Below are 23,087 nucleotides of genomic sequence, written 5' to 3'. Positions count from 1 at the left end.
ACTTTAGGAAGCAAATTACTTCTTTACATCACCTGTTTAGGTAGAACAAAGCCTGTCCATGAGCCAAAGCTAGCTGAAGTAGGCCCCATTCCATGAAAACATAGGAGTGGTGTGAAACAGGATTCCTATAATATTGTACCAAGCATACATGCAAGTTGACGCCGACCCTTCCCTTGTCCAGCTTACAACTAATGAGCTACATTTCAAAAGCGTTTGTGCAGAAGCCACTCTTCAAGCACCTCTATGTGCAGTGATGAAACATATGATAAGATATTGCAAGTTTCAGGAAATTTTAAATAGGGTCACTGAATTCAAAGTCTTTAGTCCTATTACGCCATGAAAACTTCTGATAGCATAAAAACAGCAACGTCGCAATCATTTTTTAGTAAAAGAAGCTAAAGGTTTATGAAGTACACTTCCGATTGCATAAAAACAGCAACGTCGCAATCATTTTTTAGTAAAAGAACGTAAAGGTTTATGAAGTACACATAAAAAAAAGCACACCATCGGAAGAGGAAATCAGTACCGCACAGTTGCCGAAACCCGGGATTGAACCAGGGACCTTTAGATCTTCAGTCTAACGCTCTCCCAGCTGAGCTATTTCGGCTAGACCGCATGTGCGTTTGCCTCCTTACGATGAAAATGCTACCAATAAATGTAATCCCATTTACAATATTGCATACACACAGAACACAATGACTTTACCACTGTGAAATCCATGGACCACTCGGCAGTACCTCACGGCGCAGTCATGCCTTGAGGTGCACAGGGCGAAACTACACCTGTAGTGAGTAATTACAGCTAACAAGCAACTAACAACTAGGTTCAGATAATTAGCCTTGAATTTTACAGAATCTAAGGCAAAAGGAAGTAAACTCAGAACGTACCTTAACCAAGCAGAGAATAATCCAACAAGAAAAACCAAAGCACACAGGGCATAGGAAACAAGTTTGAACTTGTGTGAAAGAAGGGCTTGTGTGTCTGTGTGTGTGTGTCTGTGTGTGTGTGTGTGTGTGTGTGTGTGTGTGTGTGTCCCATATTGCTTGTTTAATGTTGGGGTATTCAAATGGAAAATGAGAACTTATGCTTTTAACATGGGAAGTTAAACACACTGCCTGCACAAAAGAAAATAACTCTCCCATACCATCACGCCATTGGAGAGTGTTGGTGACTGACTAATGCCCATCATCAGTGTGGAGTGTTCCACAACGTTGAGCCTAGTTAGTCCTCATCAGTCATATTTTGAGCTTGTAATACATGTTGAATTGGCATTGGTGGTCCGGCATGAGGGTGTAAACACACCAAACTGACAACAATTTTGAGGGTGAAAACACACCAAAATCAACAGCTCATTCCTCATCACCTGTACAAAGGAAACTGGTTGACTGCAATGTCAGGTTCATTCGCAAGTTTGTAGGGTTTCCTAAATGTAAAATAATGCTCCTGAGGCTTTAACCCTTATAATCACCTGCTTTGGGTAGGAGAAGCTGCTATAATTTAACAGATACTCTAGATTGAAAGCACTTTCTAAGTCACCAGCAGAATGTCTTTTATGAATCAAAACATGTTAACTGCATTTATGTTGAGTGTCAGTGTCAGGCAGGGAAGGAGGCAGGGAGCATGCAGGAAGGAAGCAGTATTTACAGCTGCATTGATAGGTGCATGCAGTCATAGAAGAGTCTTAATAGAGTCTCATGCACCCCAGAAATGGGATAGGCCTTATTCAGTCTGAAAACTACACTTGCCCTCTTGTGGACTTAACATAAGTTCACAAATGAATCTATTCATTTGAATGTTTCTGGGCTGGATAAGAGGAAACTTTTAATAGGAAGTCAAAATAATTTTGATTTGCAGTGAACAGTTCTAGCTTAGTGCTCAAATAATTGGGATTGACCACAATAGACATATTGTATATATTGTATAATATCATATGTTGTATAGTAGAGGTGAAAATAGCTTTGGAAATTGGTTAATAAAATAAATAAACTTTCGTTTGTGAACCTATCTTGAGATTCTAAATGTGACTCTTTGAATGTGACTCCAATAAAAATACTTTCATTCTTCTTGGCTCAAGTGGTAGAGCGCTTGCTTAACATGCGACAGTTAGTGGCATGGATGTCTACCTTCTCCAGTGTGTCTTAGCAGCATTGATACACTCTTCGGATGAGTGTGTTGCTCACTGTTGTTAGAATACAATATTTTGGAAGGTGTTTTCACATTATGCAATGAGAGAGGTAGTGGGATCATTGTCCGCATTCTCCAGTACGTCTCTTCTGCAGTGTTACACGTTAAGGATAAGTATGATGCTCAATGTCTTTAGAATTCAAAATCTCCAGTGCCTCTCTTCTGCAGTGGTACACATTAAGGATAAGTATATTGGTTGCTGTATTTAGTGTACAATGTTTTGTTTTTTTGCCATTATGCGATGCCTCTTGGTAGAGTGTGATTTTCAAGAACTTTAGGAAGCAAATTACTTCTTTACATCACCTGTTTAGGTAGAACAAAGCCTGTCCATGAGCCAAAGCTAGCTGAAGTAGGCCCCATTCCATGAAAACATAGGAGTGGTGTGAAACAGGATTCCTATAATATTGTACCAAGCATACATGCAAGTTGACGCCGACCCTTCCCTTGTCCAGCTTACAACTAATGAGCTACATTTCAAAAGCGTTTGTGCAGAAGCCACTCTTCAAGCGCCTCTATGTGCAGTGATGAAACATATGATAAGATATTGCAAGTTTCAGGAAATTTTAAATAGGGTCACTGAATTCAAAGTCTTTAGTCCTATTACGCCATGAAAACTTCTGATAGCATAAAAACAGCAACGTCGCAATCATTTTTTAGTAAAAGAAGCTAAAGGTTTATGAAGTACACTTCCGATTGCATAAAAACAGCAACGTCGCAATCATTTTTTAGTAAAAGAACGTAAAGGTTTATGAAGTACACATAAAAAAAAGCACACCATCGGAAGAGGAAATCAGTACCGCACAGTTGCCGAAACCCGGGATTGAACCAGGGACCTTTAGATCTTCAGTCTAACGCTCTCCCAGCTGAGCTATTTCGGCTAGACCGCATGTGCGTTTGCCTCCTTACGATGAAAATGCTACCAATAAATGTAATCCCATTTACAATATTGCATACACACAGAACACAATGACTTTACCACTGTGAAATCCATGGACCACTCGGCAGTACCTCACGGCGCAGTCATGCCTTGAGGTGCACAGGGCGAAACTACACCTGTAGTGAGTAATTACAGCTAACAAGCAACTAACAACTAGGTTCAGATAATTAGCCTTGAATTTTACAGAATCTAAGGCAAAAGGAAGTAAACTCAGAACGTACCTTAACCAAGCAGAGAATAATCCAACAAGAAAAACCAAAGCACACAGGGCATAGGAAACAAGTTTGAACTTGTGTGAAAGAAGGGCTTGTGTGTCTGTGTGTGTGTGTCTGTGTGTGTGTGTGTGTGTGTGTGTGTGTGTGTGTGTGTGTGTCCCATATTGCTTGTTTAATGTTGGGGTATTCAAATGGAAAATGAGAACTTATGCTTTTAACATGGGAAGTTAAACACACTGCCTGCACAAAAGAAAATAACTCTCCCATACCATCACGCCATTGGAGAGTGTTGGTGACTGACTAATGCCCATCATCAGTGTGGAGTGTTCCACAACGTTGAGCCTAGTTAGTCCTCATCAGTCATATTTTGAGCTTGTAATACATGTTGAATTGGCATTGGTGGTCCGGCATGAGGGTGTAAACACACCAAACTGACAACAATTTTGAGGGTGAAAACACACCAAAATCAACAGCTCATTCCTCATCACCTGTACAAAGGAAACTGGTTGACTGCAATGTCAGGTTCATTCGCAAGTTTGTAGGGTTTCCTAAATGTAAAATAATGCTCCTGAGGCTTTAACCCTTATAATCACCTGCTTTGGGTAGGAGAAGCTGCTATAATTTAACAGATACTCTAGATTGAAAGCACTTTCTAAGTCACCAGCAGAATGTCTTTTATGAATCAAAACATGTTAACTGCATTTATGTTGAGTGTCAGTGTCAGGCAGGGAAGGAGGCAGGGAGCATGCAGGAAGGAAGCAGTATTTACAGCTGCATTGATAGGTGCATGCAGTCATAGAAGAGTCTTAATAGAGTCTCATGCACCCCAGAAATGGGATAGGCCTTATTCAGTCTGAAAACTACACTTGCCCTCTTGTGGACTTAACATAAGTTCACAAATGAATCTATTCATTTGAATGTTTCTGGGCTGGATAAGAGGAAACTTTTAATAGGAAGTCAAAATAATTTTGATTTGCAGTGAACAGTTCTAGCTTAGTGCTCAAATAATTGGGATTGACCACAATAGACATATTGTATATATTGTATAATATCATATGTTGTATAGTAGAGGTGAAAATAGCTTTGGAAATTGGTTAATAAAATAAATAAACTTTCGTTTGTGAACCTATCTTGAGATTCTAAATGTGACTCTTTGAATGTGACTCCAATAAAAATACTTTCATTCTTCTTGGCTCAAGTGGTAGAGCGCTTGCTTAACATGCGACAGTTAGTGGCATGGATGTCTACCTTCTCCAGTGTGTCTTAGCAGCATTGATACACTCTTCGGATGAGTGTGTTGCTCACTGTTGTTAGAATACAATATTTTGGAAGGTGTTTTCACATTATGCAATGAGAGAGGTAGTGGGATCATTGTCCGCATTCTCCAGTACGTCTCTTCTGCAGTGTTACACGTTAAGGATAAGTATGATGCTCAATGTCTTTAGAATTCAAAATCTCCAGTGCCTCTCTTCTGCAGTGGTACACATTAAGGATAAGTATATTGGTTGCTGTATTTAGTGTACAATGTTTTGTTTTTTTGCCATTATGCGATGCCTCTTGGTAGAGTGTGATTTTCAAGAACTTTAGGAAGCAAATGACTTCTTTACATCACCTGTTTTGGTAGAACAAAGCCCGTCCATGAGCCAAAGCTAGCTGAAGTAGGCCCCATTCCATGAAAACATAGGAGTGGTGTGAAACAGGATTCCTATAATATTGTACCAAGCATACATGCAAGTTGACGCCGACCCTTCCCTTGTCCAGCTTACAACTAATGAGCTACATTTCAAAAGCGTTTGTGCAGAAGCCACTCTTCAAGCACCTCTATGTGCAGTGATGAAACATATGATAAGATATTGCAAGTTTCAGGAAATTTTAAATAGGGTCACTGAATTCAAATTCTTTAGTGCTATTACGCCATGAAAACTTCCGATAGTATAAAAACAGCAACGTCGCAATCATTTTTTAGTAAAAGAAGGTAAAGGTTTATGAAGTACACTTCCGATTGCATAAAAACAGCAACGTCGCAATCATTTTTTAGTAAAAGAACGTAAAGGTTTATGAAGTACACATAAAAAAAAGCACACCATCGGAAGAGGAAATCAGCACCGCACAGTTGCCGAAACCCGGGATTGAACCAGGGACCTTTAGATCTTCAGTCTAACGCTCTCCCAGCTGAGCTATTTCGGCTAGACCGCATGTGCATTTGCCTCCTTACGATTAAAATGCTACCAATAAATGTAATCCCATTTACAATATTGCATACACACAGAACACAATGACTTTACCACTGTGAAATCCATGGACCACTCGGCAGGACCTCACGGCGCAGTCATGCCTTGAGGTGCACAGGGCGAAACTACACCTGTAGTGAGTAATTACAGCTAACAAGCAACTAACAACTAGGTTCAGATAATTAGCCTTGAATTTTACAGAATCTAAGGCAAAAATAAGTAAACTCAGAACCTACCTTAACCAAGCAGAGAATAATCCAACGAGAAAAACCAAAGCACACAGGGCACAGGAAACAAGTTTGAACTTGTGTGAAAGAAGGGCTTTTGTGGGTGTGTGTGTGTGGGTGTGTGTGTGTGTGTGTCCCATATTGCTTGTTTAATGTTGGGGTATTCAAATGGAAAATGAGAACTTATGCTTTTAACATGGGAAGTTAAACACACTGCCTGCACAAAAGAAAATAACTCTCCCATACCATCACGCCATTGGAGAGTGTTGGTGACTGCCTAATGCCCATCATCAGTGTGGAGTGTTCCACAACGTTGAGCCTAGTTAGTCCTCATCAGTCATATTTTGAGCTTGTAATACATGTTGAATTGGCATTGGTGGTCCGGCATGAGGGTGTAAACACACCAAACTGACATCAATTTTGAGGGTGAAAACACACCAAAATCAACAGCTCATTCCTCATCACCTGTACAAAGGAAACTGGTTGACTGCAATGTCAGGTTCATTCGCAAGTTTGTAGGGTTTCCTAAATGTAAAATAATGCTCCTGAGGCTTTAACCCTTATAATCACCTGCTTTGGGTAGGAGAAGCTGCTATAATTTAACAGATACTCTAGATTGAAAGCACTTTCTAAGTCACCAGCAGAATGTCTTTTATGAATCAAAACATGTTAACTGCATTTATGTTGAGTGTCAGTGTCAGGCAGGGAAGGAGGCAGGGAGCATGCAGGAAGGAAGCAGTATTTACAGCTGCATTGATAGGTGCATGCAGTCATAGAAGAGTCTTAATAGAGTCTCATGCACCCCAGAAATGGGATAGGCCTTATTCACTCTGAAAACTACACTTGCCCTCTTGTGGACTTAACATAAGTTCACAAATGAATCTATTCATTTGAATGTTTCTGGGCTGGATAAGAGGAAACTTTTAATAGGAAGTCAAAATAATTTTGATGGCAGTGAACAGTTCTAGCTTAGTGCTCAAATAATTGGGATTGACCACAATAGACATATTGTATATATTATATAATATCATATGTTGTATAGTAGAGGTGAAAATAGCTTTGGAAATTGGTTAATAAAATAAATAAACTTTCGTTTGTGAACCTATCTTGAGATTCTAAATGTGACTCTTTGAATGTGACTCCAATAAAAATACTTTCATTCTTCTTGGCTCAAGTGGTAGAGCGCTTGCTTAACATGCGACAGTTAGTGGCATGGATGTCTACCTTCTCCAGTGTGTCTTAGCAGCATTGATACACTCTTCGGATGAGTGTGTTGCTCACTGTTGTTAGAATACAATATTTTGGAAGGTGTTTTCACATTATGCAATGAGAGAGGTAGTGGGATCATTGTCCGCATTCTCCAGTACGTCTCTTCTGCAGTGTTACACGTTATGGATAAGTATGATGCTCAATGTCTTTAGAATTCAAAATCTCCAGTGCATCTCTTCTGCAGTGGTACACATTAAGGATAAGTATGTTGGTTGCTGTATTTAGTGTACAATGTTTTGTTTTTTTGCCATTATGCGATGCCTCTTGGTAGAGTGTGATTTTCAAGAACTTTAGGAAGCAAATGACTTCTTTACATCACCTGTTTTGGTAGAACAAAGCCCGTCCATGAGCCAAAGCTAGCTGAAGTAGGCCCCATTCCATGAAAACATAGGAGTGGTGTGAAACAGGATTCCTATAATATTGTACCAAGCATACATGCAAGTTGACGCCGACCCTTCCCTTGTCCAGCTTACAACTAATGAGCTACATTTCAAAAGCGTTTGTGCAGAAGCCACTCTTCAAGCACCTCTATGTACAGTGATGAAACATATGATAAGATATTGCAAGTTTCAGGAAATTTTAAATAGGGTCACTGAATTCAAATTCTTTAGTGCTATTACGCCATGAAAACTTCCGATAGTATAAAAACAGCAACGTCGCAATCATTTTTTAGTAAAAGAAGGTAAAGGTTTATGAAGTACACTTCCGATTGCATAAAAACAGCAACGTCGCAATCATTTTTTAGTAAAAGAACGTAAAGGTTTATGAAGTACACATAAAAAAAAGCACACCATCGGAAGAGGAAATCAGCACCGCACAGTTGCCGAAACCCGGGATTGAACCAGGGACCTTTAGATCTTCAGTCTAACGCTCTCCCAGCTGAGCTATTTCGGCTAGACCGCATGTGCATTTGCCTCCTTACGATGAAAATGCTACCAATAAATGTAATCCCATTTACAATATTGCATACACACAGAACACAATGACTTTACCACTGTGAAATCCATGGACCACTCGGCAGGACCTCACGGCGCAGTCATGCCTTGAGGTGCACAGGGCGAAACTACACCTGTAGTGAGTAATTACAGCTAACAAGCAACTAACAACTAGGTTCAGATAATTAGCCTTGAATTTTACAGAATCTAAGGCTAAAGTAAGTAAACTCAGAACCTACCTTAACCAAGCAGAGAATAATCCAACGAGAAAAACCAAAGCACACAGGTCACAGGAAACAAGTTTGAACTTGTGTGAAAGAAGGGCTTGTGTGGGTGTGTGTGTGTGGGTGTGTGTGTGTGTGTGTCCCATATTGCTTGTTTAATGTTGGGGTATTCAAATGGAAAATGAGAACTTATGCTTTTAACATGGGAAGTTAAACACACTGCCTGCACAAAAGAAAATAACTCTCCCATACCATCACGCCATTGGAGAGTGTTGGTGACTGCCTAATGCCCATCATCAGTGTGGAGTGTTCCACAACGTTGAGCCTAGTTAGTCCTCATCAGTCATATTTTGAGCTTGTAATACATGTTGAATTGGCATTGGTGGTCCGGCATGAGGGTGTAAACACACCAAACTGACATCAATTTTGAGGGTGAAAACACACCAAAATCAACAGCTCATTCCTCATCACCTGTACAAAGGAAACTGGTTGACTGCAATGTCAGGTTCATTCGCAAGTTTGTAGGGTTTCCTAAATGTAAAATAATGCTCCTGAGGCTTTAACCCTTATAATCACCTGCTTTGGGTAGGAGAAGCTGCTATAATTTAACAGATACTCTAGATTGAAAGCACTTTCTAAGTCACCAGCAGAATGTCTTTTATGAATCAAAACATGTTAACTGCATTTATGTTGAGTGTCAGTGTCAGGCAGGGAAGGAGGCAGGGAGCATGCAGGAAGGAAGCAGTATTTACAGCTGCATTGATAGGTGCATGCAGTCATAGAAGTCTTAATAGAGTCTCATGCACCCCAGAAATGGGATAGGCCTTATTCACTCTGAAAACTACACTTGCCCTCTTGTGGACTTAACATAAGTTCACAAATGAATCTATTCATTTGAATGTTTCTGGGCTGGATAAGAGGAAACTTTTAATAGGAAGTCAAAATAATTTTGATGGCAGTGAACAGTTCTAGCTTAGTGCTCAAATAATTGGGATTGACCACAATAGACATATTGTATATATTATATAATATCATATGTTGTATAGTAGAGGTGAAAATAGCTTTGGAAATTGGTTAATAAAATAAATAAACTTTCGTTTGTGAACCTATCTTGAGATTCTAAATGTGACTCTTTGAATGTGACTCCAATAAAAATACTTTCATTCTTCTTGGCTCAAGTGGTAGAGCGCTTGTTTAACATGCGACAGTTAGTGGCATGGATGTCTACCTTCTCCAGTGTGTCTTAGCAGCATTGATACACTCTTCGGATGAGTGTGTTGCTCACTGTTGTTAGAATACAATATTTTGGAAGGTGTTTTCACATTATGCAATGAGAGAGGTAGTGGGATCATTGTCCGCATTCTCCAGTACGTCTCTTCTGCAGTGTTACACGTTATGGATAAGTATGATGCTCAATGTCTTTAGAATTCAAAATCTCCAGTGCATCTCTTCTGCAGTGGTACACATTAAGGATAAGTATGTTGGTTGCTGTATTTAGTGTACAATGTTTTGTTTTTTTGCCATTATGCGATGCCTCTTGGTAGAGTGTGATTTTCAAGAACTTTAGGAAGCAAATGACTTCTTTACATCACCTGTTTTGGTAGAACAAAGCCCGTCCATGAGCCAAAGCTAGCTGAAGTAGGCCCCATTCCATGAAAACATAGGAGTGGTGTGAAACAGGATTCCTATAATATTGTACCAAGCATACATGCAAGTTGACGCCGACCCTTCCCTTGTCCAGCTTACAACTAATGAGCTACATTTCAAAAGCGTTTGTGCAGAAGCCACTCTTCAAGCACCTCTATGTGCAGTGATGAAACATATGATAAGATATTGCAAGTTTCAGGAAATTTTAAATAGGGTCACTGAATTCAAATTCTTTAGTGCTATTACGCCATGAAAACTTCCGATAGTATAAAAACAGCAACGTCGCAATCATTTTTTAGTAAAAGAAGGTAAAGGTTTATGAAGTACACTTCCGATTGCATAAAAACAGCAACGTCGCAATCATTTTTTAGTAAAAGAACGTAAAGGTTTATGAAGTACACATAAAAAAAAGCACACCATCGGAAGAGGAAATCAGCACCGCACAGCTGCCGAAACCCGGGATTGAACCAGGGACCTTTAGATCTTCAGTCTAACGCTCTCCCAGCTGAGCTATTTCGGCTAGACCGCATGTGCATTTGCCTCCTTACGATGAAAATGCTACCAATAAATGTAATCCCATTTACAATATTGCATACACACAGAACACAATGACTTTACCACTGTGAAATCCATGGACCACTCGGCAGGACCTCACGGCGCAGTCATGCCTTGAGGTGCACAGGGCGAAACTACACCTGTAGTGAGTAATTACAGCTAACAAGCAACTAACAACTAGGTTCAGATAATTAGCCTTGAATTTTACAGAATCTAAGGCACAAGTAAGTAAACTCAGAACCTACCTTAACCAAGCAGAGAATAATCCAACGAGAAAAACCAAAGCACACAGGGCACAGGAAACAAGTTTGAACCTGTGTGAAAGAAGGGCTTGTGTGGGTGTGTGTGTGTGGGTGTGTGTGTGTGTGTGTCCCATATTGCTTGTTTAATGTTGGGGTATTCAAATGGAAAATGAGAACTTATGCTTTTAACATGGGAAGTTAAACACACTGCCTGCACAAAAGAAAATAACTCTCCCATACCATCACGCCATTGGAGAGTGTTGGTGACTGCCTAATGCCCATCATCAGTGTGGAGTGTTCCACAACGTTGAGCCTAGTTAGTCCTCATCAGTCATATTTTGAGCTTGTAATACATGTTGAATTGGCATTGGTGGTCCGGCATGAGGGTGTAAACACACCAAACTGACATCAATTTTGAGGGTGAAAACACACCAAAATCAACAGCTCATTCCTCATCACCTGTACAAAGGAAACTGGTTGACTGCAATGTCAGGTTCATTCGCAAGTTTGTAGGGTTTCCTAAATGTAAAATAATGCTCCTGAGGCTTTAACCCTTATAATCACCTGCTTTGGGTAGGAGAAGCTGCTATAATTTAACAGATACTCTAGATTGAAAGCACTTTCTAAGTCACCAGCAGAATGTCTTTTATGAATCAAAACATGTTAACTGCATTTATGTTGAGTGTCAGTGTCAGGCAGGGAAGGAGGCAGGGAGCATGCAGGAAGGAAGCAGTATTTACAGCTGCATTGATAGGTGCATGCAGTCATAGAAGAGTCTTAATAGAGTCTCATGCACCCCAGAAATGGGATAGGCCTTATTCACTCTGAAAACTACACTTGCCCTCTTGTGGACTTAACATAAGTTCACAAATGAATCTATTCATTTGAATGTTTCTGGGCTGGATAAGAGGAAACTTTTAATAGGAAGTCAAAATAATTTTGATGGCAGTGAACAGTTCTAGCTTAGTGCTCAAATAATTGGGATTGACCACAATAGACATATTGTATATATTATATAATATAATATGTTGTATAGTAGAGGTGAAAATAGCTTTGGAAATTGGTTAATAAAATAAATAAACTTTCGTTTGTGAACCTATCTTGAGATTCTAAATGTGACTCTTTGAATGTGACTCCAATAAAAATACTTTCATTCTTCTTGGCTCAAGTGGTAGAGCGCTTGCTTAACATGCGACAGTTAGTGGCATGGATGTCTACCTTCTCCAGTGTGTCTTAGCAGCATTGATACACTCTTCGGATGAGTGTGTTGCTCACTGTTGTTAGAATACAATATTTTGGAAGGTGTTTTCACATTATGCAATGAGAGAGGTAGTGGGATCATTGTCCGCATTCTCCAGTACGTCTCTTCTGCAGTGTTACACGTTAAGGATAAGTATGATGCTCAATGTCTTTAGAATTCAAAATCTCCAGTGCATCTCTTCTGCAGTGGTACACATTAAGGATAAGTATGTTGGTTGCTTTATTTAGTGTACAATGTTTTGTTTTTTTGCCATTATGCGATGCCTCTTGGTAGAGTGTGATTTTCAAGAACTTTAGGAAGCAAATGACAACTTTACATCACCTGTTTTGGTAGAACAAAGCCCGTCCATGAGCCAAAGCTAGCTGAAGTAGGCCCCATTCCATGAAAACATAGGAGTGGTGTGAAACAGGATTCCTATAATATTGTACCAAGCATACATGCAAGTTGACGCCGACCCTTCCCTTGTCCAGCTTACAACTAATGAGCTACATTTCAAAAGCGTTTGTGCAGAAGCCACTCTTCAAGCGCCTCTATGTGCAGTGATGAAACATATGATAAGATATTGCAAGTTTCAGGAAATTTTAAATAGGGTCACTGAATTCAAAGTCTTTAGTGCTATTACGCCATGAAAACTTCCGATAGCATAAAAACAGCAACGTCGCAATCATTTTTTAGTAAAAGAAGGTAAAGGTTTATGAAGTACACTTCCGATTGCATAAAAACAGCAACGTCGCAATCATTTTTTAGTAAAAGAACGTAAAGGTTTATGAAGTACACATAAAAAAAAGCACACCATCGGAAGAGGAAATCAGTACCGCACAGTTGCCGAAACCCGGGATTGAACCAGGGACCTTTAGATCTTCTGTCTAACGCTCTCCCAGCTGAGCTATTTCTGCCAGACCGCATGTGCATTTGCCTCCTTACGATGAAAATGCTACCAATAAATGTAATCCCATTTACAATATTGCATACACACAGAACACAATGACTTTACCACTGTGAAATCCATGGACCAATCGGCAGGACCTCACGGCGCAGTCATGCCTTGAGGTGCACAGGGCGAAACTACACCTGTAGTGAGTAATTACAGCTAACAAGCAACTAACAACTAGGTTCAGATAATTAGCCTTGAATTTTACAGAATCTAAGGCAAAAGTAAGTAAACTCAGAACCTACCTTAACCAGGCAGAGAATAATCCAACGAGAAAAACCAAAGCACACAGGGCACAGGAAACAAGTTTGAACTTGTGTGAAAGAAGGGCTTGTGTGTGTGTGTGTGTGTGTGTGTGTGTGTGTGTGTGTGTCCCATATTGCTTGTTTAATGTTGGGGTATTCAAATGGAAAATGAGAACTTATGCTTTTAACATGGGAAGTTAAACACACTGCCTGCACAAAAGAAAATAACTCTCCCATACCATCACGCCATTGGAGAGTGTTGGTGACTGACTAATGCCCATCATCAGTGTGGAGTGTTCCACAACGTTGAGCCTAGTTAGTCCTCATCAGTCATATTTTGAGCTTGTAATACATGTTGAATTGGCATTGGTGGTCCGGCATGAGGGTGTAAACACACCAAACTGACAACAATTTTGAGGGTGAAAACACACCAAAATCAACAGCTCATTCCTCATCACCTGTACAAAGGAAACTGGTTGACTGCAATGTCAGGTTCATTCGCAAGTTTGTAGGGTTTCCTAAATGTAAAATAATGCTCCTGAGGCTTTAACCCTTATAATCACCTGCTTTGGGTAGGAGAAGCTGCTATAATTTAACAGATACTCTAGATTGAAAGCACTTTCTAAGTCACCAGCAGAATGTCTTTTATGAATCAAAACATGTTAACTGCATTTATGTTGAGTGTCAGTGTCAGGCAGGGAAGGAGGCAGGGAGCATGCAGGAAGGAAGCAGTATTTACAGCTGCATTGATAGGTGCATGCAGTCATAGAAGAGTCTTAATAGAGTCTCATGCACCCCAGAAATGGGATAGGCCTTATTCAGTCTGAAAACTACACTTGCCCTCTTGTGGACTTAACATAAGTTCACAAATGAATCTATTCATTTGAATGTTTCTGGGCTGGATAAGAGGAAACTTTTAATAGGAAGTCAAAATAATTTTGATTTGCAGTGAACAGTTCTAGCTTAGTGCTCAAATAATTGGGATTGACCACAATAGACATATTGTATATATTGTATAATATCATATGTTGTATAGTAGAGGTGAAAATAGCTTTGGAAATTGGTTAATAAAATAAATAAACTTTCGTTTGTGAACCTATCTTGAGATTCTAAATGTGACTCTTTGAATGTGACTCCAATAAAAATACTTTCATTCTTCTTGGCTCAAGTGGTAGAGCGCTTGCTTAACATGCGACAGTTAGTGGCATGGATGTCTACCTTCTCCAGTGTGTCTTAGCAGCATTGATACACTCTTCGGATGAGTGTGTTGCTCACTGTTGTTAGAATACAATATTTTGGAAGGTGTTTTCACATTATGCAATGAGAGAGGTAGTGGGATCATTGTCCGCATTCTCCAGTACGTCTCTTCTGCAGTGTTACACGTTAAGGATAAGTATGATGCTCAATGTCTTTAGAATTCAAAATCTCCAGTGCCTCTCTTCTGCAGTGGTACACATTAAGGATAAGTATATTGGTTGCTGTATTTAGTGTACAATGTTTTGTTTTTTTGCCATTATGCGATGCCTCTTGGTAGAGTGTGATTTTCAAGAACTTTAGGAAGCAAATTACTTCTTTACATCACCTGTTTAGGTAGAACAAAGCCTGTCCATGAGCCAAAGCTAGCTGAAGTAGGCCCCATTCCATGAAAACATAGGAGTGGTGTGAAACAGGATTCCTATAATATTGTACCAAGCATACATGCAAGTTGACGCCGACCCTTCCCTTGTCCAGCTTACAACTAATGAGCTACATTTCAAAAGCGTTTGTGCAGAAGCCACTCTTCAAGCGCCTCTATGTGCAGTGATGAAACATATGATAAGATATTGCAAGTTTCAGGAAATTTTAAATAGGGTCACTGAATTCAAAGTCTTTAGTCCTATTACGCCATGAAAACTTCTGATAGCATAAAAACAGCAACGTCGCAATCATTTTTTAGTAAAAGAAGCTAAAGGTTTATGAAGTACACTTCCGATTGCATAAAAACAGCAACGTCGCAATCATTTTTTAGTAAAAGAACGTAAAGGTTTATGAAGTACACATAAAAAAAAGCACACCATCGGAAGAGGAAATCAGTACCGCACAGTTGCCGAAACCCGGGATTGAACCAGGGACCTTTAGATCTTCAGTCTAACGCTCTCCCAGCTGAGCTATTTCGGCTAGACCGCATGTGCGTTTGCCTCCTTACGATGAAAATGCTACCAATAAATGTAATCCCATTTACAATATTGCATACACACAGAACACAATGACTTTACCACTGTGAAATCCATGGACCACTCGGCAGTACCTCACGGCGCAGTCATGCCTTGAGGTGCACAGGGCGAAACTACACCTGTAGTGAGTAATTACAGCTAACAAGCAACTAACAACTAGGTTCAGATAATTAGCCTTGAATTTTACAGAATCTAAGGCAAAAGGAAGTAAACTCAGAACGTACCTTAACCAAGCAGAGAATAATCCAACAAGAAAAACCAAAGCACACAGGGCATAGGAAACAAGTTTGAACTTGTGTGAAAGAAGGGCTTGTGTGTCTGTGTGTGTGTGTCTGTGTGTGTGTGTGTGTGTGTGTGTGTGTGTGTGTGTCCCATATTGCTTGTTTAATGTTGGGGTATTCAAATGGAAAATGAGAACTTATGCTTTTAACATGGGAAGTTAAACACACTGCCTGCACAAAAGAAAATAACTCTCCCATACCATCACGCCATTGGAGAGTGTTGGTGACTGACTAATGCCCATCATCAGTGTGGAGTGTTCCACAACGTTGAGCCTAGTTAGTCCTCATCAGTCATATTTTGAGCTTGTAATACATGTTGAATTGGCATTGGTGGTCCGGCATGAGGGTGTAAACACACCAAACTGACAACAATTTTGAGGGTGAAAACACACCAAAATCAACAGCTCATTCCTCATCACCTGTACAAAGGAAACTGGTTGACTGCAATGTCAGGTTCATTCGCAAGTTTGTAGGGTTTCCTAAATGTAAAATAATGCTCCTGAGGCTTTAACCCTTATAATCACCTGCTTTGGGTAGGAGAAGCTGCTATAATTTAACAGATACTCTAGATTGAAAGCACTTTCTAAGTCACCAGCAGAATGTCTTTTATGAATCAAAACATGTTAACTGCATTTATGTTGAGTGTCAGTGTCAGGCAGGGAAGGAGGCAGGGAGCATGCAGGAAGGAAGCAGTATTTACAGCTGCATTGATAGGTGCATGCAGTCATAGAAGAGTCTTAATAGAGTCTCATGCACCCCAGAAATGGGATAGGCCTTATTCAGTCTGAAAACTACACTTGCCCTCTTGTGGACTTAACATAAGTTCACAAATGAATCTATTCATTTGAATGTTTCTGGGCTGGATAAGAGGAAACTTTTAATAGGAAGTCAAAATAATTTTGATTTGCAGTGAACAGTTCTAGCTTAGTGCTCAAATAATTGGGATTGACCACAATAGACATATTGTATATATTGTATAATATCATATGTTGTATAGTAGAGGTGAAAATAGCTTTGGAAATTGGTTAATAAAATAAATAAACTTTCGTTTGTGAACCTATCTTGAGATTCTAAATGTGACTCTTTGAATGTGACTCCAATAAAAATACTTTCATTCTTCTTGGCTCAAGTGGTAGAGCGCTTGCTTAACATGCGACAGTTAGTGGCATGGATGTCTACCTTCTCCAGTGTGTCTTAGCAGCATTGATACACTCTTCGGATGAGTGTGTTGCTCACTGTTGTTAGAATACAATATTTTGGAAGGTGTTTTCACATTATGCAATGAGAGAGGTAGTGGGATCATTGTCCGCATTCTCCAGTACGTCTCTTCTGCAGTGTTACACGTTAAGGATAAGTATGATGCTCAATGTCTTTAGAATTCAAAATCTCCAGTGCCTCTCTTCTGCAGTGGTACACATTAAGGATAAGTATATTGGTTGCTGTATTTAGTGTACAATGTTTTGTTTTTTTGCCATTATGCGATGCCTCTTGGTAGAGTGTGATTTTCAAGAACTTTAGGAAGCAAATGACTTCTTTACATCACCTGTTTTGGTAGAACAAAGCCCGTCCATGAGCCAAAGCTAGCTGAAGTAGGCCCCATTCCATGAAAACATAGGAGTGGTGTGAAACAGGATTCCTATAATATTGTACCAAGCATACATGCAAGTTGACGCCGACCCTTCCCTTGTCCAGCTTACAACTAATGAGCTACATTTCAAAAGCGTTTGTGCAGAAGCCACTCTTCAAGCACCTCTATGTGCAGTGATGAAACATATGATAAGATATTGCAAGTTTCAGGAAATTTTAAATAGGGTCACTGAATTCAAATTCTTTAGTGCTATTACGCCATGAAAACTTCCGATAGTATAAAAACAGCAACGTCGCAATCATTTTTTAGTAAAAGAAGGTAAAGGTTTATGAAGTACACTTCCGATTGCATAAAAACAGCAACGTCGCAATCATTTTTTAGTAAAAGAACGTAAAGGTTTATGAAGTACACATAAAAAAAAGCACACCATCGGAAGAGGAAATCAGCACCGCACAGTTGCCGAAACCCGGGATTGAACCAGGGACCTTTAGATCTTCAGTCTAACGCTCTCCCAGCTGAGCTATTTCGGCTAGACCGCATGTGCATTTGCCTCCTTACGATTAAAATGCTACCAATAAATGTAATCCCATTTACAATATTGCATACACACAGAACACAATGACTTTACCACTGTGAAATCCATGGACCACTCGGCAGGACCTCACGGCGCAGTCATGCCTTGAGGTGCACAGGGCGAAACTACACCTGTAGTGAGTAATTACAGCTAACAAGCAACTAACAACTAGGTTCAGATAATTAGCCTTGAATTTTACAGAATCTAAGGCTAAAGTAAGTAAACTCAGAACCTACCTTAACCAAGCAGAGAATAATCCAACGAGAAAAACCAAAGCACACAGGTCACAGGAAACAAGTTTGAACTTGTGTGAAAGAAGGGCTTGTGTGGGTGTGTGTGTGTGGGTGTGTGTGTGTGTGTGTCCCATATTGCTTGTTTAATGTTGGGGTATTCAAATGGAAAATGAGAACTTATGCTTTTAACATGGGAAGTTAAACACACTGCCTGCACAAAAGAAAATAACTCTCCCATACCATCACGCCATTGGAGAGTGTTGGTGACTGCCTAATGCCCATCATCAGTGTGGAGTGTTCCACAACGTTGAGCCTAGTTAGTCCTCATCAGTCATATTTTGAGCTTGTAATACATGTTGAATTGGCATTGGTGGTCCGGCATGAGGGTGTAAACACACCAAACTGACATCAATTTTGAGGGTGAAAACACACCAAAATCAACAGCTCATTCCTCATCACCTGTACAAAGGAAACTGGTTGACTGCAATGTCAGGTTCATTCGCAAGTTTGTAGGGTTTCCTAAATGTAAAATAATGCTCCTGAGGCTTTAACCCTTATAATCACCTGCTTTGGGTAGGAGAAGCTGCTATAATTTAACAGATACTCTAGATTGAAAGCACTTTCTAAGTCACCAGCAGAATGTCTTTTATGAATCAAAACATGTTAACTGCATTTATGTTGAGTGTCAGTGTCAGGCAGGGAAGGAGGCAGGGAGCATGCAGGAAGGAAGCAGTATTTACAGCTGCATTGATAGGTGCATGCAGTCATAGAAGTCTTAATAGAGTCTCATGCACCCCAGAAATGGGATAGGCCTTATTCACTCTGAAAACTACACTTGCCCTCTTGTGGACTTAACATAAGTTCACAAATGAATCTATTCATTTGAATGTTTCTGGGCTGGATAAGAGGAAACTTTTAATAGGAAGTCAAAATAATTTTGATGGCAGTGAACAGTTCTAGCTTAGTGCTCAAATAATTGGGATTGACCACAATAGACATATTGTATATATTATATAATATCATATGTTGTATAGTAGAGGTGAAAATAGCTTTGGAAATTGGTTAATAAAATAAATAAACTTTCGTTTGTGAACCTATCTTGAGATTCTAAATGTGACTCTTTGAATGTGACTCCAATAAAAATACTTTCATTCTTCTTGGCTCAAGTGGTAGAGCGCTTGTTTAACATGCGACAGTTAGTGGCATGGATGTCTACCTTCTCCAGTGTGTCTTAGCAGCATTGATACACTCTTCGGATGAGTGTGTTGCTCACTGTTGTTAGAATACAATATTTTGGAAGGTGTTTTCACATTATGCAATGAGAGAGGTAGTGGGATCATTGTCCGCATTCTCCAGTACGTCTCTTCTGCAGTGTTACACGTTATGGATAAGTATGATGCTCAATGTCTTTAGAATTCAAAATCTCCAGTGCATCTCTTCTGCAGTGGTACACATTAAGGATAAGTATGTTGGTTGCTGTATTTAGTGTACAATGTTTTGTTTTTTTGCCATTATGCGATGCCTCTTGGTAGAGTGTGATTTTCAAGAACTTTAGGAAGCAAATGACTTCTTTACATCACCTGTTTTGGTAGAACAAAGCCCGTCCATGAGCCAAAGCTAGCTGAAGTAGGCCCCATTCCATGAAAACATAGGAGTGGTGTGAAACAGGATTCCTATAATATTGTACCAAGCATACATGCAAGTTGACGCCGACCCTTCCCTTGTCCAGCTTACAACTAATGAGCTACATTTCAAAAGCGTTTGTGCAGAAGCCACTCTTCAAGCACCTCTATGTGCAGTGATGAAACATATGATAAGATATTGCAAGTTTCAGGAAATTTTAAATAGGGTCACTGAATTCAAATTCTTTAGTGCTATTACGCCATGAAAACTTCCGATAGTATAAAAACAGCAACGTCGCAATCATTTTTTAGTAAAAGAAGGTAAAGGTTTATGAAGTACACTTCCGATTGCATAAAAACAGCAACGTCGCAATCATTTTTTAGTAAAAGAACGTAAAGGTTTATGAAGTACACATAAAAAAAAGCACACCATCGGAAGAGGAAATCAGCACCGCACAGCTGCCGAAACCCGGGATTGAACCAGGGACCTTTAGATCTTCAGTCTAACGCTCTCCCAGCTGAGCTATTTCGGCTAGACCGCATGTGCATTTGCCTCCTTACGATGAAAATGCTACCAATAAATGTAATCCCATTTACAATATTGCATACACACAGAACACAATGACTTTACCACTGTGAAATCCATGGACCACTCGGCAGGACCTCACGGCGCAGTCATGCCTTGAGGTGCACAGGGCGAAACTACACCTGTAGTGAGTAATTACAGCTAACAAGCAACTAACAACTAGGTTCAGATAATTAGCCTTGAATTTTACAGAATCTAAGGCACAAGTAAGTAAACTCAGAACCTACCTTAACCAAGCAGAGAATAATCCAACGAGAAAAACCAAAGCACACAGGGCACAGGAAACAAGTTTGAACCTGTGTGAAAGAAGGGCTTGTGTGGGTGTGTGTGTGTGGGTGTGTGTGTGTGTGTGTCCCATATTGCTTGTTTAATGTTGGGGTATTCAAATGGAAAATGAGAACTTATGCTTTTAACATGGGAAGTTAAACACACTGCCTGCACAAAAGAAAATAACTCTCCCATACCATCACGCCATTGGAGAGTGTTGGTGACTGCCTAATGCCCATCATCAGTGTGGAGTGTTCCACAACGTTGAGCCTAGTTAGTCCTCATCAGTCATATTTTGAGCTTGTAATACATGTTGAATTGGCATTGGTGGTCCGGCATGAGGGTGTAAACACACCAAACTGACATCAATTTTGAGGGTGAAAACACACCAAAATCAACAGCTCATTCCTCATCACCTGTACAAAGGAAACTGGTTGACTGCAATGTCAGGTTCATTCGCAAGTTTGTAGGGTTTCCTAAATGTAAAATAATGCTCCTGAGGCTTTAACCCTTATAATCACCTGCTTTGGGTAGGAGAAGCTGCTATAATTTAACAGATACTCTAGATTGAAAGCACTTTCTAAGTCACCAGCAGAATGTCTTTTATGAATCAAAACATGTTAACTGCATTTATGTTGAGTGTCAGTGTCAGGCAGGGAAGGAGGCAGGGAGCATGCAGGAAGGAAGCAGTATTTACAGCTGCATTGATAGGTGCATGCAGTCATAGAAGAGTCTTAATAGAGTCTCATGCACCCCAGAAATGGGATAGGCCTTATTCACTCTGAAAACTACACTTGCCCTCTTGTGGACTTAACATAAGTTCACAAATGAATCTATTCATTTGAATGTTTCTGGGCTGGATAAGAGGAAACTTTTAATAGGAAGTCAAAATAATTTTGATGGCAGTGAACAGTTCTAGCTTAGTGCTCAAATAATTGGGATTGACCACAATAGACATATTGTATATATTATATAATATAATATGTTGTATAGTAGAGGTGAAAATAGCTTTGGAAATTGGTTAATAAAATAAATAAACTTTCGTTTGTGAACCTATCTTGAGATTCTAAATGTGACTCTTTGAATGTGACTCCAATAAAAATACTTTCATTCTTCTTGGCTCAAGTGGTAGAGCGCTTGCTTAACATGCGACAGTTAGTGGCATGGATGTCTACCTTCTCCAGTGTGTCTTAGCAGCATTGATACACTCTTCGGATGAGTGTGTTGCTCACTGTTGTTAGAATACAATATTTTGGAAGGTGTTTTCACATTATGCAATGAGAGAGGTAGTGGGATCATTGTCCGCATTCTCCAGTACGTCTCTTCTGCAGTGTTACACGTTAAGGATAAGTATGATGCTCAATGTCTTTAGAATTCAAAATCTCCAGTGCATCTCTTCTGCAGTGGTACACATTAAGGATAAGTATGTTGGTTGCTGTATTTAGTGTACAATGTTTTGTTTTTTTGCCATTATGCGATGCCTCTTGGTAGAGTGTGATTTTCAAGAACTTTAGGAAGCAAATGACAACTTTACATCACCTGTTTTGGTAGAACAAAGCCCGTCCATGAGCCAAAGCTAGCTGAAGTAGGCCCCATTCCATGAAAACATAGGAGTGGTGTGAAACAGGATTCCTATAATATTGTACCAAGCATACATGCAAGTTGACGCCGACCCTTCCCTTGTCCAGCTTACAACTAATGAGCTACATTTCAAAAGCGTTTGTGCAGAAGCCACTCTTCAAGCGCCTCTATGTGCAGTGATGAAACATATGATAAGATATTGCAAGTTTCAGGAAATTTTAAATAGGGTCACTGAATTCAAAGTCTTTAGTGCTATTACGCCATGAAAACTTCCGATAGCATAAAAACAGCAACGTCGCAATCATTTTTTAGTAAAAGAAGGTAAAGGTTTATGAAGTACACTTCCGATTGCATAAAAACAGCAACGTCGCAATCATTTTTTAGTAAAAGAACGTAAAGGTTTATGAAGTACACATAAAAAAAAGCACACCATCGGAAGAGGAAATCAGTACCGCACAGTTGCCGAAACCCGGGATTGAACCAGGGACCTTTAGATCTTCTGTCTAACGCTCTCCCAGCTGAGCTATTTCTGCCAGACCGCATGTGCATTTGCCTCCTTACGATGAAAATGCTACCAATAAATGTAATCCCATTTACAATATTGCATACACACAGAACACAATGACTTTACCACTGTGAAATCCATGGACCAATCGGCAGGACCTCACGGCGCAGTCATGCCTTGAGGTGCACAGGGCGAAACTACACCTGTAGTGAGTAATTACAGCTAACAAGCAACTAACAACTAGGTTCAGATAATTAGCCTTGAATTTTACAGAATCTAAGGCAAAAGTAAGTAAACTCAGAACCTACCTTAACCAGGCAGAGAATAATCCAACGAGAAAAACCAAAGCACACAGGGCACAGGAAACAAGTTTGAACTTGTGTGAAAGAAGGGCTTGTGTGTGTGTGTGTGTGTGTGTGTGTGTGTGTGTGTGTGTGTGTGTGTGTGTCCCATATTGCTTGTTTAATGTTGGGGTATTCAAATGGAAAATGAGAACTTATGCTTTTAACATGGGAAGTTAAACACACTGCCTGC

General features: G+C 39.8%; 1 protein-coding gene and 10 non-coding genes across 11 annotated transcripts in view; 1 reads left to right on the top strand and 10 right to left on the bottom strand.

The window, feature by feature from the left end:
- The window catches only part of LOC145657973 (uncharacterized), a 150,785-nt gene that overhangs the window by 63,868 nt on the left and 63,830 nt on the right, over positions 1–23,087 (top strand). The gene's annotated exons all lie outside the window — the stretch shown is intronic.
- On the bottom strand, positions 535–607 carry trnaf-gaa (transfer RNA phenylalanine (anticodon GAA)). Its single transcript has one exon. It is a non-coding gene; the product is annotated as a tRNA-Phe (tRNA).
- trnaf-gaa (transfer RNA phenylalanine (anticodon GAA)) lies at positions 2,990–3,062 on the bottom strand. Its single transcript has one exon. It is a non-coding gene; the product is annotated as a tRNA-Phe (tRNA).
- Positions 5,451–5,523, bottom strand: trnaf-gaa (transfer RNA phenylalanine (anticodon GAA)). Its single transcript has one exon. It is a non-coding gene; the product is annotated as a tRNA-Phe (tRNA).
- On the bottom strand, positions 7,885–7,957 carry trnaf-gaa (transfer RNA phenylalanine (anticodon GAA)). Its single transcript has one exon. It is a non-coding gene; the product is annotated as a tRNA-Phe (tRNA).
- trnaf-gaa (transfer RNA phenylalanine (anticodon GAA)) lies at positions 10,317–10,389 on the bottom strand. The gene has a single exon. It is a non-coding gene; the product is annotated as a tRNA-Phe (tRNA).
- trnaf-gaa (transfer RNA phenylalanine (anticodon GAA)) lies at positions 12,751–12,823 on the bottom strand. The gene has a single exon. It is a non-coding gene; the product is annotated as a tRNA-Phe (tRNA).
- Positions 15,188–15,260, bottom strand: trnaf-gaa (transfer RNA phenylalanine (anticodon GAA)). Its single transcript has one exon. It is a non-coding gene; the product is annotated as a tRNA-Phe (tRNA).
- trnaf-gaa (transfer RNA phenylalanine (anticodon GAA)) lies at positions 17,643–17,715 on the bottom strand. The gene has a single exon. It is a non-coding gene; the product is annotated as a tRNA-Phe (tRNA).
- On the bottom strand, positions 20,075–20,147 carry trnaf-gaa (transfer RNA phenylalanine (anticodon GAA)). The gene has a single exon. It is a non-coding gene; the product is annotated as a tRNA-Phe (tRNA).
- Positions 22,509–22,581, bottom strand: trnaf-gaa (transfer RNA phenylalanine (anticodon GAA)). Its single transcript has one exon. It is a non-coding gene; the product is annotated as a tRNA-Phe (tRNA).

Source organism: Electrophorus electricus, chromosome 5, assembly GCF_041902795.1.
Source record: "Electrophorus electricus isolate QZ-2024a chromosome 5, ASM4190279v1, whole genome shotgun sequence".
Lineage (NCBI taxonomy): Eukaryota > Metazoa > Chordata > Actinopteri > Gymnotiformes > Gymnotidae > Electrophorus > Electrophorus electricus.
Note: the sequence above shows the minus strand (reverse complement) of the source record. Positions and strands in the feature narration are given on the sequence as shown.